Source organism: Odocoileus virginianus, chromosome 26, assembly GCF_023699985.2.
Source record: "Odocoileus virginianus isolate 20LAN1187 ecotype Illinois chromosome 26, Ovbor_1.2, whole genome shotgun sequence".
Taxonomy (NCBI): Eukaryota; Metazoa; Chordata; class Mammalia; order Artiodactyla; family Cervidae; genus Odocoileus; species Odocoileus virginianus.
Window position 1 is genome coordinate 19540894 of NC_069699.1, and position 20343 is coordinate 19561236.

Below are 20343 nucleotides of genomic sequence, written 5' to 3' on the forward strand. Positions count from 1 at the left end.
GAACAATAGAAGCTTTACAGTTCAACTGAACTAATAGACTGAAGCAGTAAGCATCACTTGATGTTAATCACAAGAAAGTATATCCAAACATATCACACACCCCCGAGTGAGCTCACAAAACAGACTTGGTGGGGGCAAGTGACTGTGATCAAGCCCCTACTTCTTTTTTTTTCATTGATTTTTATTAGTTGAAGGCTAATTACTTTACAATATTGTAGTGGTTTTTGCCATACATTGACATGAATCGGCCATGGATTTACACGTGTTCCCCATCCCGATCCCCCCTCCCGCCTCCCTCCCCATCCCATCCCTCTGGGTCTTCCCAGTGCACCAGCCCTGAGCAGTTGTCTCAAGCCCCTACTTCTATAAAATTAAACATAACAAATATAGAGGAGAGAGGAACATATTCAACTACATCACGCTGATACAGTCAGCAAAATCCAGACTGTAGGAAAAGGTATCACCCAGTTTCTTTAATAACCACCAAAAAATGCATGGGGGGAAAAAGAGGTAATAAGGAAATATACAAATTAAAAGAGACATCAGTCATTTGTAATATATTGACCTTATTGGGTTCCTTATTCAAACAAACTGTTAAATATGCATATCTGTTATGGTTATATGTATGTTGAAATAAGTTTATTTAAATCGAAGAGGTGAGAACACAGACTAGTTTTTAAAATTTGCTTTTTCCCCCCTTGAGATGGATAATGGTATTGTGATTATGCTTTCTTAAAGACTCCCAATGCCAGCAATATATACTACGATACAGATGAACTAGTATATGTGAGATGTCATCCCAGCAGAGATGGGAGGATGTTTGAGAATGCAGTAAAAGAAGGTGGGTGATGAACTGATAATCTATGGAGGGTGGGTGAAGAGTCAAGAGGGGTTCATAATACTGGGACTGCTACTACCACCTGTGTCTCCAATTTTCTACAGTACAGTTTTCCTTTTATGTGCCCACACACACAAGAGTGCCTGGAGGACGTCCCTGGTGGTCCAGTGGTTAAGAATCTGCCTTGCAATGCAGAGGGCGCAGGTTCCATTCCTGGTCAGGAAACTGAGATCCCACATGTTGTGCAGCAACTAAGCCCACAAGCCGTAACTACCGAGCTTGAGTGCCCTGGAGCCACCAGGAAACAGTCCCAGTGTTAACAAAAGGTCCCATATGATGCGCAAAGGTCACCTGTGCTGAAACGCAGACCCAATGCAGACAAATAAATAAATTTTTCTTTTTAAAAAAGCGCCTGGCCCTAACCCCTCCCAGGGTGTGGTGACTTTGAACACCAAATGGGAACAAATGAGAAATTCCTTATTTAAATGAATGATTACTAGCCTTTATCTCCATAATATGATAACTGACATTTGAATAGTACCCTACCTCCCATTTAGTTTTCTTTTTAAATTCTTTTTGCCCTATTTTTTTTTAATTTGCATTGGAGTATAGTTGATTTATCGGAGAAGGCAATGGCAACCCACTCTAGCACTCTTGCCTGGAAACTCCCATGGAGGGAGAAGCCTGGTAGGCTGCAGTCCATGGGGTCACTAAGAGTCGGACACGACTGAGCAACTTCACTTTCACTTTTCCTTTCATGCATTGGAGAAGGAAATGGCGACCCACTCCAGTGTTCTTGCCTGGAGAATCCCAGGGACGGGGGAGCCTGGTGGGCTGCCGTCTGTGGGGTTGCACAGAGTCGGACACGACTGAAGCGACTTAGCAGCAGCAGCAGCATAGTTGATTTATAACGTTGTGTTTCAGGCGTACAGCAAAGTGAATCAGTTATAAAAACAGTACAAAATGAATGAGAAAACCTGGACTCTATCACTGGGATGGAACCTGAATGATATACTTTTTCTACCCTAATGATTCCATACATGTCCTCATTCCAATGAAATCCCATCAAAGTACCTTTAGAAAAATGACTCAGACATCTATTCCTTAACAAGACAAGACATTCACAATAGACAGTGCAAAAGGCAAGGTACCAAACAGGAGGCATGACACCCTTTTCATGAAATTTTTTAAACACACATGTAATTTTTATGTCTGTACTTAGAAACTCTGAAATTCTCATCTGAGCTGGTGGGACTAGGAGTAACTGGGTTTTTTTATATTTGTTTTTGTTTATATACCCTAATGTTTTACAACTGAATACGTACATCTTATGCAATAAGTAACGACATATATCCTTGTTACAAGTTTGTACACATGGAGGGGTCGAATTCACTCATCAAGGAGAATCACTTACATGGAACTTCATATTCCCCAAGGATGATATTAGATAGCAGAGCATGAATCCTCTTTGTGTATTTCCTTAAAATGAAACTAGACTGACTGTAGGGTGGCCACGGGGCAAAAAAAGATTCATAATGCAGATAAATCCTCAGGAATAACATTAGGTTCTTAGAACATTTTTGTTATCTAAGCCAACTGTAACTTCACCTATTTTATCAAAGATGCCTTTCCTCCTGAAGTGAATTACAGTCCCACACATATCAGGTGATTAACTAGACAGTCTAAAAATCTGGGTTTTACCCACCTCCCCCCAACATCAAGTTCCAATATGATCTTGACAGCCTCCCAAAGTCTCTCTGGAGAGGACAAGGTGGTTCAGTGATGCGGAGAACCACGGAGAATTCTGCGCGAGTTTAGAAATCCTCAGGGAACAAATCACGGCTAACTAGCAAAAACCTGGTCCCTGCACATTCTGTCCTGGATTCCCTTGGCGGGAACGCGAGCACTCTCCCTCAGCTGCAGGCACTCTGGCCTCCTCGCCTTTCCTCTAACACGCCCCACCTGCTCCCACCCCAGGGACCTGCCACTTGCGGCTCTGGCCCTTTGGAACACCCATGCCCCACCAGACACCTACCTGGCTCACCCACTCGCTTCCTTCAGATCTCCAGGAATGAGCTCCTTCCCGATTCCCAACCCCCACCACAGTGCTCCCTGACCCCCTTTACCCTGCTCTGTTGCTATTACCCTTCCTTTTTATTGTGGTAAAATATACATGCATAACATAAAATTTACCATTTTAGCCATTTTTAAGTGTATGATTCAGAGGCATTAAGTACAGTCTCTTTGTTCTGCAACCATCACCACAATCCATTTCCAGTACCTTTTCATCTTCCCAAAAAGGAAACTCTGTGCCCATTAAACTCCTCATTCCCCAGCACCCCCACCCAGGGCAGCCACTATTCTGCCTTCTGCCTCTGTGAACATGATTGCTCTAGGGACCTCTTCAAGGTGGAACCATCTACTATTTGCTCTTTTGCATCTGGCTTCCCTGGTGGTTCAGACAGTAAAGAATGTGCCTGCAAAGCAGGAGACTTGGGTTCGATCCCTGGGTTGGGAAGATCCCCTGGAGAAGGAAAGGACCGCCTGCTCCAGTATTCTTACCTGGAGAATTCTACAGACAGGGGAGCCTGGTGGGCTACAGTCCATGGGGTCACAAAGAGTCGGACATGACTGAGTGATGATTAACACGTTTTACTTTCTATTTCACTTAGAATGTTTTCAAGGTTCATCTCTGTTGCAGCAGGTATCAGAATTTCATTGCTTTTTAAGGCATAATAATATTCCACTGTGCAGATATACCACATCTTATTTATCCACTCATCTTTCTGTGAACATTTGGGTTATTTCCATCTTTTGGCTATTATGAATAATGCTGCTGTGAGTATGGCTGTACCAATACGTTTGAGTTCCTGCTTTCAATTCCTTGGGGTATATACTCAAAAGCGGAACTGCTGTTATCTGGTCATTTCTATGCTTAATTTTTTGAGGGATAGCCATACTGTCTTCCACAGCAGCTGCAACCTTGCACATTCCCACCAACAGTGCACAAGGGTCCCAATTTATCCACTTCTTCACCAACACTGTTGTTTTCTCTTACTCCTTACTCTGCTTTATTTTTCCTCGAATCATTTACTACCTGTCATACTATAATACTTGCTTTTTACACTGGCTGACTCCCCTGAAGTAGGATTTAAGACCTCTTAGGAATAGGACTCGCAAAAACTTTCCTAGTGGTCTAGTGATTAAGAATTTGCCTCTCCTTCCAGAGGATATGAGGGTCCGATCCCTTGGCAGGGAACTGAGATTCCACCTACAACTTAGCCTATATGCTGCAACTAGAGAAAGCTCGTTTATCACAACAAGACCCAATGCAGCCAAAATTTAAAAAATAAAATTAAAAGGTATAGGACTTGTATTGCTGTAACCTCAGCATCTAGAACACACCCTGGCACATAGCAGGTACTCAAAAAATTTGAATGAAGGAATAAAATAGTTTAACCATAATTTTAATAAGCATTAGAATTGCTAGAAAAGATTTATCACACCAAGTGCCTTAAACTATGTCCAGTTTAGGGAAGAATCAGACATAGTTCAATACAAGGAATAGCTCAATGGATGGTGGTTTCAGCTCATCCTTATTAGCAATAGCCTCAGAACCACAAACACTATGACAACTGGTAGGAATCATGGAAATTATGTCATTCATGTCACTAACTTCAAGCCTTAGTTGATTTCATCAAGAGTCAGGCAAAAACTTAAAACAGCCTAAGTGAACTGGGAAAAAAAAAAAAAAAAAAGACTATGTAGTAATACTTACAGTTAATAAACAGCCTGTGAAAACAATGTGTTTTATTTTAAAAGATCAAACCAACAGCAAAGAAGACTGATATTGGCCTTAGATAGGCTTGTTAATCAGACGTATACAAGGACAGCTTGACCTGAAAACCTAACTACAGGCCTAATTTTAATATTCTGAGTTTTTTCTACTGTTCAAATTTGGTGACTGTTGTTTCACTTTGGTTTGTTTAAGAGTTGCTCATAAACCAGATTTTCCATTTGATCATTACAAATGAACTAAAAAGCCATGTGATTTTTTGCTGTGCAAGTCAGCTGATTGCACACCATGGTAATTAGAAGTTTCTCTCTTTAAGACATGGTCTTCCTCAGTTGAAAACACTTTGAGATATAAAGCAACGGATCTGATTTCAGTACACCTGTCTCTTCTCTAAGCAAATTTTCCACCTCTCCTTCCTAAAGAGGCTAATTCTCTCCAGAAGGCAACCACTTTGTTTAAATAGGTAACACCATTGTCAACCCCAAAGAACTTCCATGAGTCTCAATACTACTGGAGACCAGGAGTATTTCATTTAGAGCATGAAGAACTTTGCCTGCCTGATAAGGAGATCTTGATAGGATATTGTTTCAATTTGAATTATTCAAAAAGCAGATTATACTTTCAACACATACACACACGCAAGTGAAAGTAAGAAACGAAAAATAAAAGTGTTCTTGCGCAATTGGCCACAAAGCAAACTGAAGAGTACATGAGAAGACAGTCAACATTTCCCAGTTCAGATTCACTGCGATTCAAACTTACAAATTATTCCAACAGAGCAACACCTGATTCTTGTAACCTACTCAGATGCCTTGATGTAACTGATCAAGATGGATTTCAGGTGTGAAATAAACCCAATGTTGAATCTAGACAATGTTACCTGTAGTTTGGATTCTTTTACTCTCCTCATGTAGGCTTTCAGCACACAGCTTTCTAAAATGAACTCAGTACAATACCTAAGACCTCCTCAAAAACCCAGAGTCTTTCATTTTACACCTATGGCTACAGTGTTTTCTTCCTACATCAAGGTCACTTTGTTCCTTTATCATTGGTAGGACACAATCAAGAGTTATTTCTTCAACAGCAATACATTTACCATTTTTCCTAGTTACCCTCATATTCCCCCTCAACTGAGATGTATTTGTGGGAAACAGCAAAGTCCCAAAGCCTGGGATTACAGCTTGCATCCACTGGACAAGTGATCTCACTCTCTGCACCCCAGCTTCTTCACCTGTACCTGACTCACAGGGTTCCTATGATGTATAGCTGTGGACCGGACTTACAAGTACTTCATGTGTATTATTCTCATTTTTAGCAACCAGAGAGAAGATTCTGTGGACCACTTTCTCCTTGCCTGCAGCTTCCTCTGAAGAGGGGAACTGAACCCAATCCTTGGCCTTATGAATGCCCACGAAGCCATGCAAGTCAAGAGAACTCCAAAAAGGAAGTGGACCTCACACATCCAAATACTTCCCACTCCACTAGCACTCCGAAGGATCTTATCAACAGGAAACAAAAGCACAATACTACTATAATGAAGTGTCTGACTTCTTTTCTAATTAGAAAAGCCCAAAGATTGTAGCCCAGGGAACAGCTAAATATTTAGAATGTTAAATAAGTTATGAAGACCCAGGCCCCACCCACCTTTATTACCCTGTTGTTTATCCTGCCCCTGACCATTTCAGAAGAAAAAGCTTGTGATGTTCAAATCTGCAGCAATGGGCATTTGTGCACCTGGTAAAACCTCCCTCTCTTGAAGTGCAGTCTGAACATTTGCAGGAGAAAACGTAAGAGATGCTTGTGTTTACAGATGAATGGCGTTCTCGGCTCATATCCCATGACAGGCACCTAAACCAGAGGAATCCACCAGATTCCTTGATGCTCAGGTGGCATCAAGGATTGGATGTTACTATCTGATGCTTCAAGAACTTCCCTTTTTCAAGTTCAATTTGCCAGCAACCACTTTAATTTCTTGCCACACAACCTACTCTGATTAAACACATATTCACAGTATAAAGGGGAAGAAAAGGAAAGTGACTATTTTTGAAAGAGAGAAGCAGATAAATTTTGCTTATGTATCTTGGCAGATGAAATGCACTGCATCTTTCAGAATTTAAATAATCAGCACACCTCCTGGCAAGTTCAATTCTGAGGTCATCAGTGGGCATCCCTTTTACCATTCCATCTAATCTAATTCTTTTTTTCACCCTGCTCCCATAAAGCTTCAGGCTGCTTCACTTCTGAGTCAGGGCCAAAAGTACCAGGCAGGACTGCCCCCTGGATCTCATACATTCCCTAAAGCCCTTACCACAGGCAGCGACAAATTTCAGAGACTTCACCATGGAGTTTCCTGTCTCTTCCTATTCCCCATCTCCATGACTTCTTAGTGAAAACTTAAAATAGGCTTAGAACCAAAACTCATTATTAACTACAGCTTTCAGGCTTCCGCACTCACCTGACCCAGGTCAGGCACTCAGTTGCCAAAACACGCCCAGCCAGGGGTGTGAGTTCTGCTCCCCGGTGGTCAGCTCCTAAGTAATTGAGAAAGAAAGAAAGCTGAACGCGAGATTGGACAGAAGTGGGTCCCTAATAGAAATTTTCAAATTCTACACTTCCACTTTCAGTTAGCCTCCTTCCTGGAGAGACAACCCTCCTCCCCCCAAAACACACACATACACACGCAGGACCGCCGCCGCCACCACCACCACAAATTTGACAGGTAGGTTGGTGGGTTCACTTAGGTGAAGATTACAGGTCATTCATCTGTTTCCAATATACAACTGACAAGTGAGACTAAGTACGCACAAACTTCGAACGCGCCGGGGGGCTGAAACTGAGAGAAGTGTTTGGCAGATCCCAAAGCACTTGTTTCCAGGAGCGGAGGCCAAGTATCCGAAGCCCGCATCCCCATCGGGCGTGAGCTTCGTCCACACTTCATCCCTCACTGCTCCCCGTGTTTTCTTTCTAAAACCTCCCCATTTGGGGCCCCCACATATACATTCCTCTCCCTAGCAGCACAACGAAAGGCTACATTTTAAGAAAGATTGTTTCCTTTAGCCTACTCACATAGGACATCTCCACGCCGTCCCTCTCCACCGCCCCCCCTCCCCCCGCCAAAAAACAACACTATTTCCTGCAGCTGCTGCTAGTTTCCAACTTGGGGGAATGCCTTTACAACCCAGAATGAGTAGCCTCAAAGCCAGTCGATGGAATCGAGAATTTTTTTTAACCTCAAATGAACACCCCCAAAATGCCCTCAGTAAAAGAACCCCCAAAATGCATGCAAGTGCATGCAAATCCACCAAGAACTCCCAAAGAGCGAGGCAAAAACTTCTGCTCCCGGGGACAGTACCAACTCCCCGCGCCCTCTGCCCGGCCCCAGCCGCTACCTTAGTGCCCGGGGAGCCACGCCACTTTGGCGGAGCAGGGCGAGGAGAGGGGGTTAGCAGCCGCTGGGTAATCCCATGTCCGCGAAGAGGGAGCTCGTTCCGTTAGGATGGAAGCGGAACACCCACACCTCCTCTCGGCGTGCGATTTCTCTCTCTCCACCCTCTGCCTCCTCCTCCTCCACCACCACCTCCTCCTTCTCTCCTCCCACCCCAGCGAGCTAGAGGAAACGCTTCAGCAGCACATCCACATGGTTACTGCACTTCGAAGCAGCTCCTGGCAGCTTATATAGGCCGGGAAGCTCCCTGGGCAATGTAGTCCGAGTCCGGGGTCGTGGCAGCGCCTGGGGCTGCGAAGGTGAACTACAAGTCCCAGAATCCCATGGGCTCCCAGGCTGGGCTCTAAATAGACGCGCACGGGGACAGGGAGGGGCGTCCTGCAGGGAGTCCGGGCTTCAAACCCGGCTCGGCGCCGAGAACCGGCTGGCTAAGGAACCCGCGACTCAAAACCACCCGTGGGGGGCGCCCCCAGCCCTTGGGGACGCTCCTCCTTAGGCTGCCCCATTTCTCTAGAATCCAGGTGTCATTGGGAGCAGGGGGCGGGGAGGAGCTCGGATTTCTGCTTTGGGAAGTTTTTACAAGCTGTTACCCACCCTTCCCCCGCTTTGAGTCCCCAGCCAAGAATTTCAGAAATCCAGGGCACAAAAACTCCAGTGTTTGCGGTCAAGGATTAAAGGCGTGAGGTTGTCTTTATTTAAGCTGTTCCGCTCTCTTCGGGTTTGCACAGAAATCTAAGTCTGGGAGCAACGCAAGTGGGAACCCAGGCAAGAGGCTTGAGAGCGCTTTCCTGAACCCAAACTGCGCCTGTCTTTCCTTGCCCCGCAGGAGGTAAAGAAACGCAGGCGTCTCCGTGCACAAATAAAGGAGCCAGGTTGTGACTTGCCAGCGCTGAGATTAAGGGGCAGAAAATAAAACGAATCGCGACCTCGGTCCTGACCCTGCTACAAGCAGCCCCTCTGCTCCCGGGAGCTGTAAATGTTTAAGTAAATAAACCGCAAACCAGAAAAATAAGGGCTTTGGAGCGAGCCGCTCACAAGAAGATGCGCGTCCAAGCGGGGCGCCTTCCAGCAGGTCCTACTGGGGCTTGCGGGCACAAAGTGGATTCAGCTCACTGCTAAGTGATGCCTGGACATCTCGGGCTACCTGCTCAGGCTCCCGCTTTGGGAAGGTGGGCAAGTCGAGCCTCAGATGTGCGTTCATTCTCCAAACATTTCCTGAGAGTGTACTGGGTACCAGGCACTGGGGCATGGTGTTGTGTTCCACGGTGTTCCGGATAGGCACTGCCTACCACCGCAAAGGATCCGCTACAACAGCAACAATAATAATTGAGAATTTTGACTTTTTTGAGCCCAGCCCACATGCACTTCTCATGAGTTTTAACAACCCCTGGCTTATTTATTGTCCCTATTTGACAGGAACAGCTGAGGGCTCAAAAGAAATCAGATAAATTCCCAAGATGACACCATCAGTTAAGTAGTGCAGCCTGGATTCCAATTCCAGCCTATAAGTGTACTAAGTCCTTGTCTTTGGGGAAATCCATCAGCACTACTTTAAATGGCCTCTCTCCCTATTTTGGGAGCAGCCTCTGAGCCCTTGGGCAAGTCATTTTTTATCTCTTTGCCCTAGTTTTGCCATCGGAGAGGCAGAAAAATCATTAGAATTTGCCAATCTTCTGTCAGGACTGTTTGATACAGAGTCCATAAGCTTGTGGACTTCAGGAACAAATTAGGGGAGCACTATAGCTAATAATTATAACTGACATAATGATGCCCAAACTAATAATAATTATTGGATAATAATAATTTAGATAATAATTATTGGATTCATGCCATGTGCCAGGCATTATTCTAAGCTCTTCATGTACATTCTCTCATCAAATCCTACTAATGAACATTTTTTTTTTTTTTAACTTACAAGAAAGTTGAGGCATAGAGAGGTTAAGTAACTTTCCCAAAGTAACACAGGGGGGTAGCCTGTCTTGACTCCCAACCCTCGGTTCTTTTTTTTTTTTTTTGCTGCCTTAGGTCTTAGTTGTGGCATGTGGGATCTTAGTTTCCCTATCAGGGATCAAACCTATGTCCCTTGCATTTGCAAGGGATTCTTAACCACTGGACCTTCAAGGAAGTCTCCCAATCCTTGGTTCTTAACTACTGCCATCCACAGCTTCCCCAATGTGAACATACATATTGTATTTGTCTGCTCATGTAAGCATTTAATCAGGCAGGAATGGTTATCACTTTCTCTCTTGTCTCCTCCTCTTTTTCAACATCATCCTCTGGTTGTTGGACACCACAGCCTTGTGCCTCAAGCCTCACGCTACCAGTCCCATCAGCAAGAAGCTCCCCCAACCTGTCACAAAAAATGAATCCAAACCTTACATATCTGTCCCCTTTCTTCTTTTCCTTCATGAAAACAATCTGTTCCATTTCTAAATGGTTTGTGGCTCTATGTTTTAAATTCAACAAATCATTCTATGCTAACATAATTGGTAAATATTAAAGGGTGATTATTTCCTGTGCTTCTAACTCAGAAAAACAGTGGGATTTTAAAGTGGGTTTTCTTAATAAAACCTGGTCATGTCTGAGGACTGGTGTTGGGTAATATTCATCCTCACCATATTGTGGACACCTGACCTTTAACTGTTATCTCCACTGTCTTCCCATCGAGAAGACAAGTTTCATTAAAGGCAGGGACCATCTTTTATTCATGGTTGTATTCCCTACCATCCCTAACTCAGAAAGCCTTAGTCCTTTGTGTATTTTTTACATATGCCAAAAAAAAAAAATGTTCATTCTAAAAAGGTGTTTTGACAGAAGGTGTGGCAGGCATGTGGCAAGCTAGATGAACATATTTTCTGGGCACAGACCTTGTAGCCCATTTGCGTCATAGACTGTTTCCTCTACCTGTATGTATGAATAGTCCTTTTCAACATTATGCAACTAACCTCAAGTCCTGAAAGCTACTGGGTCACCAGAAGGTAGTTGTAATAAATTTGCAATGATGCTCATAAGTTCTCTGTGATGGTGTATGACTGGTGATTGATATCACAATAAAAGGGCCGCTGCCCAACTCACCCTCCACTATCCAGAGAGGTAAGGGGGCTTACTAGTCTTAGTTGTATTTTTTCCTAGAAAAATTTTCTAGATCTGTGCTTTCTAATACAGTAGCTACTAGACATTTGGGCACTTAAGATGTAGCTATTAGTAACTGAGATGTGAAGAAGGTGTAAAATACACACTAAACTTCAAATACATAAGACAAAAAAATTAAAATATCTCATCAGTATTTTTATATTGATCACATGGTAAAATGATATTTGGATGTGTGTTAAACAAAGTAACTATTAAAACTAATGTCACCTCACATTGTATACCTTAATGTTACACAATATATAAATTATATTTCAATTTCTTAAAATTATGTTAGATATTTAATTCTATTTAAACTATTTACTAAAGCATTATTTGAAATAAAAAAATGAATGTCATCTGTTTCCTTTTAAACTTTTTTACTATATTACTACAATATTCAAAATTATGCATAAGGCTTATATCATACACAACTGGACAGTGCTGGTCTAGAGCACCAAGAATCTGATTCTCAAGATCCAATTTGAGATGACGACCAGCCCTGAAAGCTGTCATTTATGACTCTGCCCTTGAAAGTGCCCTATGCGGGGATGTAGGAGGGCTTTGCAGTCAGGATACTTTGATAGACTGAGCAGACATCTGAAGAACATCCAAAACTAGCACACCAGCTACCCCAGGGAAACCCTACAAATAGAAACAGGTTTTCATCAGTGGCATTTAGCTAAAAACTGCAACTGAATTAATCTTCGTAGAAGCCCACCCTCAAATGCTACCCTGATTAAGAGAGCAAGATATGCTGGAGAAATTAAAGATCAGGGAAAAAAAAAGGGGGGGGTGTGGCCCCCAGCTGCATGTAACTGTGGCTGGTCACAGTTATTTTGATAGAGTGAAGCCAATGTTCCTTGTTCTGCCACCTTCACCAGATCACACAGATCATTGGACATGAGTGGCTTTGCAAGCTCATCCCTAGCTGTACCAAGACAACACTGTCAACAAGCATGGAGAAAATGTTGATTGTGATGAAAGAGGACTCACCTCCAAACCAAACCTCAGATTATTAGGGCAATATTAGTCCCCATTTTCTCCCAGGTAAAAGATTGTATTGTGTTGGCCAAAAAGTTCATTTGGGTTTTATCAAAGCATCTTACTTTATTTTTGTGACGGAAGGATGTACTCCCAGCCCTTTTTGAGAATCTCAAATCCCACGGACATTTGCCCCAGCACAACACAAATGCTCACAATTTTAGCACCAGTTCTTGGAATTCCTCATAGCAACACCGCCTCCACCACCCCCAGCACTCATTCATAGATACTCCTGCAAGACTAGATTGGCTTTTAGCTCCATCTTTCTGTGACATTGTCTCTCCAACCAGATAAACTCTTTGAAGATAGAGACCAGATCCCTATATTTGGATAGCATCTACCTCAGCTTTGCATGCAGAGTAGGTGCTCAGCATTTACTGGCTAATTCACTATTGAAACCATAAGGATGGCCAGAAGAAATGACCCAGAAACACACACAGCAGCCCTATCTGAGATGGAAAAAGTACAGTTGGCATTTGGACAAGAGCAAGAGAGAGAACAATTTGGTACAGAGCTAGGAAAAAAGTGTTGGTAGCTCAGTTGTGTCCATTCTTTGCAACCCTGTAGACTGCAGCCCACCAGGCTCCTCTGTCCATGGGATTCTCCAGGCAAGACTACTGGAGTGGGTAGCCCTTCCCTTCCGCAGGGGATCTTCCCGACCCATGGATCGAACCCGGGTCTCCTGCATTGCAGGCAGATTCTTTTACCATCTGAGCCACCACGAAAGCGTGGAGCTATAGGAAAAACAAAATGTTTTTCCTGGGCTGAGGCTCTGGGCATCCTCTGAGGCTAAGAGAAGGGACGAACCGGAAGAGGCCTTATAGTTGCTGTCCTATCTCTGGAGTTTAAAAGAGGCTGTTGGGGACTTCCCTGCTGATGCAGAGGTTGAGAGTCCATGTTGCAGGGTAAGGAACATGGGTTTGATCCCTGGTCAGGGAACTAAGATCTAAGATTCCACATACCATGGAGCAACTAGGCCTGTGTACCACAACTTGAGTCTGTGTGCTGCAACAAAAGATGCTACATGATGCAAGCAAGATCGTGTGTGCACCACTAAGATCCAAGGCAAACAAATAAATACACACATAAATTTACTGTTTGTCAGTAACCTTGCATATGGAGGGAATATGGGCAAACTGTCAATGATATAAAATCCAGGAGGCAACATTATAGCTATAGAACACAAAAATGAAGTACTTACTACCACTTTAAACTATATGAAAGTGAAAGCTATACCATCTCTGATTATTGCTGCCAATATTATCAAGAACCCTGTGAGCAAATCAAAAGCACCATTGCTTTCTTACCCATTATCTTCCTGTGACACATGCAGAACAAAGGCTTTATTATCAATTCAGATATTTCCCTCCGTCTCTCGCCTTCCATCTGTAAGACTATTATCCTAAACTACTCTGGTAGCCAAGTTAGATCTCAGGACTTGAAGAAACCTTAGGAAAGGCCTTATTATCTTATCCTAGTGGTTGAACTGAAAGGAAATCTGTTTGCCAAAAGAAAAACAGAAAGCTCTTCCTTATAGAAGTACCCAGCTAATACATGTAGAAGGAATAATAAAATTAGAAAATCACCATTTTGCAGCTTCTGCAGTAAACATTCATTTAGGCAGTATCAATAAATACCAAACGTCCTGGGTAAAATGTTGATGGGGAAAAATAAATTCATATAGTCCGTAGAACTCAGCCTCCGCACTATCCAGTAATTACAAAAGGGTAAGTGCACCTTTGGGGCTTCCCAGGAGACGCTAGTGGTAAAGAACTCCCCTGCCAATGCAGGAGGCATAAGGGACACAGGTTCAATCCCTGGGTGGGGAAGATCCCCTGGAGGAGGGCATAGCAACCCACTCCAGTGGGTTGGATGAATTCTCCAGTGCCTGGAGAATCCCATGGACAGAGGAGCTGGCAGGCTACAGTCCATAGGGTTGCAAAGAGTCAAACATGACTGAAGCTACTGAGCACACATGCATGCAAGTGAACCTTTATAGTGAAGAAATATGGCAATCTCCCAACATTAACCAAGTAATAAAATTTACTATCAAAAATACGGGACAAGCAAATACTATTTACATCCTGATATGGTTCTATAAGAAGCCCATGATATCACACGTGAAACATTCTTGCCCAAAATATTTCACCATACAGTCAAACTAACCCAGGATATGGGCATTTCACAAGGCCATTGGTCTAACCTCTTCAAATAAATCCATGTCATGGGGGAAAAAAAATAGCAGGATGACTATCTGGATTTTAAAAGACTAAAACAAATATTACAACTAAATACTACAACTAAATACAACATGTCACCAGTGACTGGATCCTGAATTGGAAGAAACAAAAAAAATCTATGGAAGATATTTTTTAGCAACTGGAAAAATTTGAATCTAGGTTGTATATTAAAGAATATTGTGAAATTATTGAGGAGGGCCTAACAGCCCACTTCAGTATTCTCGTCTGGAGAATCCCATGGACAGAGGAGCCTGGAGTCACAGAGTCAGACATAACTGAAGTGACTGAGCACGTGGAATTACTAATTTTCTTGGGTGTGATAATGGTATGGTGTGGTTAGAGAGGAGAATGCCCTTGTCCTTAGGAGATGTACCCTAGAGTATTTAAAAGTGGCATCTTATGGTCTCTGAAACTTACTCTCAAAATATACATATGTATGCAATCTTAAAAAAATTATGTTTATATATTTGTGCTTGTCTACTTACTCAAAAAATGATCTAAAATCTTGCCAAATTTTAGCTATGACCATTTTACTATCATTTCACAGTTACACTGGAAAACTATTTCATACCTTTGAAGGTGATAGTTAAGTGCAACAAATTATTTTTAAATTTCCATTTAGCTTTTTAAGTAAAATGTAAAACAAGTTAGTTACTATAACTAGGCAAATTGGTGTCAAAGGTGTCCAAATTATGAGTAACTCATCGCAATATATCCTTCCTAGGGTTTTTTCAAGTCAACCAGGAAAGCAAAGCAAATGATGCATAAGAAAAGAGAAGTGGAAAACTTAAGAATTTTTACGGGCTTCATTTTTCCCTTGTCCTGGGAAAGTTATTTAATGATCAATAGACCTGGTCACTAAAGCAAGTACTGAAATCTACTTAATTCAGTTACCAGTCAAGCAGAACCTGCAGCTTTTGCACTTCCTGTGTTGCATCAGCATATCCAGACTCAAGAGAGTAAACTGCTTCCTTTTGTTCCCACTTAATTTTGTTCCCAGATTTAAAGTAGTATTTTCCTCTAATTGTAGTTTTAGGATATGGGTAATCTGCATCATGAGTTCAACTCAGATGGAGAGTTTGAGGCTAATCCTTTATGAAACAGATCAGTGAGGTGGGGGGTCAGTCAAGAGAAGTGGGATTGGAGGCGTGGGGGGTCAAATAGAGGAATTTATACAGGAACATTTTATTGACTGCTTAAGTAGCTGGCGGTCAGAACTGAACTGATGTTTAATGGGTACCTATGTACTCCAGGACCGGCCTCCCTCGTGGCTCAGTGGTAAAGAACAGGCTTGCCAATTCAGGAGACATGGGTTCGATCCTTGGGTTGGGAAGATCCCCTGGAGGAGGAAATGACAATCCCCTGGAGAATCCATGGACAAAGAAGCCTGGTGGGCTGCAATCCATGGGGTTGCAAAAGAGTGGGACATGACTCAGCGACTGAGCACACACATAATCTGTCTACTGAGTTCTATACTGGGCATTGAGAAGGGAGGAAAAAAAACTGAGTAGAATACAAAGTGTTTTGCTATCTGCTTTTCTTCTTTTTTAATATTTATTTACTTATTTATTTATTTGGGGGCTTCCCTGATAGCTCAGTTGGTAAAGAATCCGCCTGCAATGCGGCTCAATTCCTGGGTTGGCAAGATCCCCTGGGGAAAGGCTAGGCTACCCACTCCAGTATTCTAGGACTTCCCTTGTAGCTCAGCTGGTAAAAAATCCGCCTGCAATGTGAGAGACCTGGGTTCCATCCCTGGGTTGGGAAGATCCCCAGGAGAAGGGAAAGGCTACCCACTCCAGTATGCTGGCCTGGAGAATCCCATGGACTACTGTCCATGAGATCGCTGAGTCGGACACGACTGAGCGACTTTCACTTTCACTTCCAGGTAGTACTAGTAGTAAAGAACCTGCCTGCCGATGCAGGAGACATAAGAGATGCGGGTTCAATCCCTCGGTCAGGAAGATCTCCTGAAGGAGAGCATGGCAACCCACTCTTGCCTGGAGAACCCCATGGACAGAGGAGTCTGGTGGGCTACAGTCCCATGGGGTCTCAAAGAATCAGACACGACTGAAGTCACCTAGCAGCATTTCTTTCTTTATTTAGCTTTTCCAGGTCTTAGCTGCAGCATGTGGGATCTAGTGCCCAGACCAGGGATCAACCTGGGGCCCCTAGATTGGGAGTGTGGGGTCTAAGCTTCTGGACCACCAGGGAAGTCCATGTTTTTTTCTTTATCATTACCTTCCTTCCAAAGGAATTTCAGACTTTCAAAGGCAGAATTTGAGGGTAACAAATAGGAAGTTTGGCTGCTTTTTAACCATAAGTTGTAGCCCTCAGATGGTCTTTCATCCCATTTCTTTCATTGTTCTTCTCTCCAGTAATATTTTGCAGACCCAGCAGTTGTGACCGAGATTGGCTTGATGCTGTCCATGTCCTCCGGCCTTCTTTAATTACTTTACTACCATTGAGGGTGGTGAACTGATTAAAGAAGAGAATATTTCTCCCTTGATAAATATGCTCATTATCAAGATGATCCTTTGCCCTGGAAACACTTATATTGAATATAATATAACAAGTGAAGGAGAGGAATAGCTTCTTGTGAGTAGTTTCTCTATTCAACTCTCCCTCAAACAAACCCTTTAAATTACATTTATAACTGCTACTTAGGGGTATGAGGAGGAAGCAGTACATTTATTTTAGAGGCAGTCAAAATCTCACAAATACCTTAGGTACAGTGAGAAGTTTTAATAGATGAAACTGACAATCTTTGATGCCAATGAGCAATTCTATACAGATAAGTGTTCTCTAGAACAAAAAATTCAACAAGCATATAGTACTCCCATCATCAAAAATAAAGATTTGTAAAAGAGAAAGATTATTGTTTCCAAAAGAATATCATTCATAGGAAAGGCAAGGCCATTCTGAGTTTCCAGATATACTGTTTTCTATCTGAATGAAAAAGAACAACATATATTATGGCTCCATGAAAATGATTCCATATAGAACAAGTAATAGATTTGATCTTTCCAAAAAATGATTCCAGTAAGGATTTACTAATGTTTTTTTCTTTTTAAAAAAGTATTTCATTAGGCTGTACCGGGCCTCTTAGTTGCAGCCTGTGAACTCTTAGTTGTGGCATTGTGGGATCTATTTTCCCAACCAGAGATCGAACCCGGTCCCCAGCATTGGGAGTGCAGAATCTCAGCCACTGGACCACCAGAGAAGTCCCTACTAATTATTTTTAACTTGTACAAAACTGAACGATCATTTGACCTTCTGAAAGACCAAAATGTCTGAGTTCACCCGGTTCTGAAAAAGTTCACTTTGCTTAAGAAGTAGGGTGAAAAGTTGCTATGATAAAGATATTATGTCTGTTGCCCTTGATTTTTTTTTTAAAAGAAGTGTACATTCTGACCTCAAATCAGTATTAGAAATTAGGTTCTTACATTAAATTAGCCTTTATTTCTTTTCCACTTAACTTATTTTCAGAACATGATCACAAGGGAAGAGGCACCAATATTAAAAAGGAAAAGAGAAAAAAAGACTTCTTATAATGCTAACCTATTTTAGAACCATGTTTTGAAGCCATAGAGTGGCACTTGGTGACATGTCAATCCACATTCAAAATAGGAGGGGAAATACTGTCATGTGTTTGATGAAATAACTCTTAATCAGCAAGTAATTAAATTTTGATTAATTTAAATAAATTATGTCAAATTATAATTTAATTATAATCTTACTTATATCATTAAATTATAATATTAAAATATATAATTAAATTATAATTTAAATTATAATCTTATTTTTTGTTACTATCTCATTTAAAATGTAGTGAAAGCAGAAAAATCTTGGGGAAATGAGGGAACAGTAGAGTTTGCCTTAAAAGTCTTTGGGCAGGGTGCAGGGGGAGGGGAATGAGGTCATAGGTTCCCTTCATTCTCCCATAGAGAAGAAGCCTGTTTGGGAAGTTTGGGAAACTTTTCACTCATAGGATGCAACACCCTTCTAGAAACATGTGCTTCTTTCTCAAAATTGTTTTGGCTATTCAGGGTCTTCTGTGGTTCCATACAAATTTAAGAGTATTTGTTCTAGTTTTCTGAAAAAATGTCATTGGCATTTTGATAGAAGTACATTGACTCTGTAGGTTGCCTTGGAGAGTATGGCCATTTTAACACTGTTAATTCTTCCAATTCATGACCATGACAGATCTTTTCTCTGTTTGGATTGTCTTCAATTTCTTTCATCACTGTCTTACAGTTTTCTAAGAACAGGTCTTTACTTCCTTAGATGGATCTATTCCTAGGTGTTTTATTCTTTTTGATACTATTAAATATGTGCTTGTTTTATTAATTTCTTTTTCTGACAGTTGTTAGTATATGGAAACAGCAGAAATTTCTGAATACTAATTTTGTATCCTGTATCTTTACCAAAACTGATGTTCTTTAGATTTAAATAAAGAAACAGAGAGATATTGGTAAATGATGGTGAGGCCTAAATTTTCAATGTCACAGGGGTTGGAGAAGCACTGAGTAAATCAAAGTGATGAGGTTTGCAAAAATAACTAAGAGAGAACAGAGGGGAATGCAGAGGAGATGCTCAACAGAAAGCAGGATCCTGGGAGTGAAGTTGAGGGTGCCCCATATCTAGAACTGTCTAAAGTCCTGATCATTTCCTTGTCTAATCCCAAGCCATTCGTAGCCATGTAATGTGCCACCACCACTGTGTGAGGCAGTGTCACCGAGTAACAAATAGCAGAGGTGCTACCATCACACTGCAGAAATCCAAGTCTCACTTTCCAATCCCAGTAGTCCATTTACAAGCCCCATGACTCTGGGCAAGACCTGTATTGGCCCCTTTCCAGATAAGTAATTTACCCAAACTCTCAAGACTCAATTGCCCCATCGGTCCAATTTGTATCATCATAGAACTTCCCCCATTGCCTTCAAAGTGAAAGTAAAAGTCGCTCAGTTGTGTCCAACTCTATACAGTCCATGGAATTCTCCAGACCAGAATACTGGAGTGGGTAGCCATTTCCTTCTCCAGGGGATCTTCCCAACCCAGGGATCGGACCCAGATCTCCTGCATTGTAGGCGGATTCTTTACCAGCTGAGCCACATGGGAAGCCCAAGAATATTGGAGTAGGTAGCCTATCCCTTCTCCAGCAGATCTTCCTGACCCAGGAATCAAACTGGGGTCTCCTGCATTGCAGGCGGATTCTTTACCAACTGAGCTATCAAGGAAGCCCTATCTAAGTGCTCAGCAACATAGTAAATACTCAAGAGATTATTAGTTAATGCTCCAGTCTACTATTCTCATTATTAATGCAACTTTACTGCTTGCACACAAAGGCATTTAATCAAATAAGCTGGTATGCAAAGCTATGTACACAGTGAAGTTCTTTAGTTGAAAAGTAGTTTCTATAAAAGGATACTTGATAGTGGAATTTTTTTTTTTTCTTTTTGGCCGCTAGGCTTGTGGGATCTCAGTTCCCCAACCAGGGATTGGATCCAGGCCCTCAGCATTGAGAGCACGGAGTCTTAACCCCTAGACTATCAGGGAATTCCCAGTAGTGGAAATTTTACAAAGGACTGGTCTACTCACTCTTTTCTCTTGCTGATAAGGGAACAGACATCTAAAGATTCAGTGACCCTTCCAGTTCACAGAGATACACAGAGGCCATGTGAGGTTGAGAAGCCATGCTTCGTGACCCTACGCGGGACCTCAGTCCACTAACGCAGATATCTAAGACTGAAACTACTAAATTAATATAGCAAAATTGCTATCTATTCTCTTAACCAGCTCTTTATTGTCAGCTTTAAAACAGAAGCCAAGATTACAGTTCTAATGCTATTTA

At 42.1% G+C, this 20343-nt stretch overlaps 1 protein-coding gene across 9 annotated transcripts in view; it reads right to left on the bottom strand.

Moving 5' to 3' along the window:
- The window catches only part of ITPR1 (inositol 1,4,5-trisphosphate receptor type 1), a 344659-nt gene extending 336396 nt beyond the window's left edge, over positions 1-8263 (bottom strand). For all 9 annotated transcript variants that reach the window (XM_070455631.1, XM_070455630.1, XM_070455627.1 and 6 more), the window contains exons 1-2: positions 8024-8263; positions 7090-7165 (exon numbers count right to left, since the gene is read on the bottom strand). The gene's annotated coding sequence lies outside the window, so the exon portion shown is untranslated. The remainder of the gene's footprint in view (positions 1-7089; positions 7166-8023) is intronic.
- Between the last annotated feature and the right edge of the window lie 12080 nt (positions 8264-20343).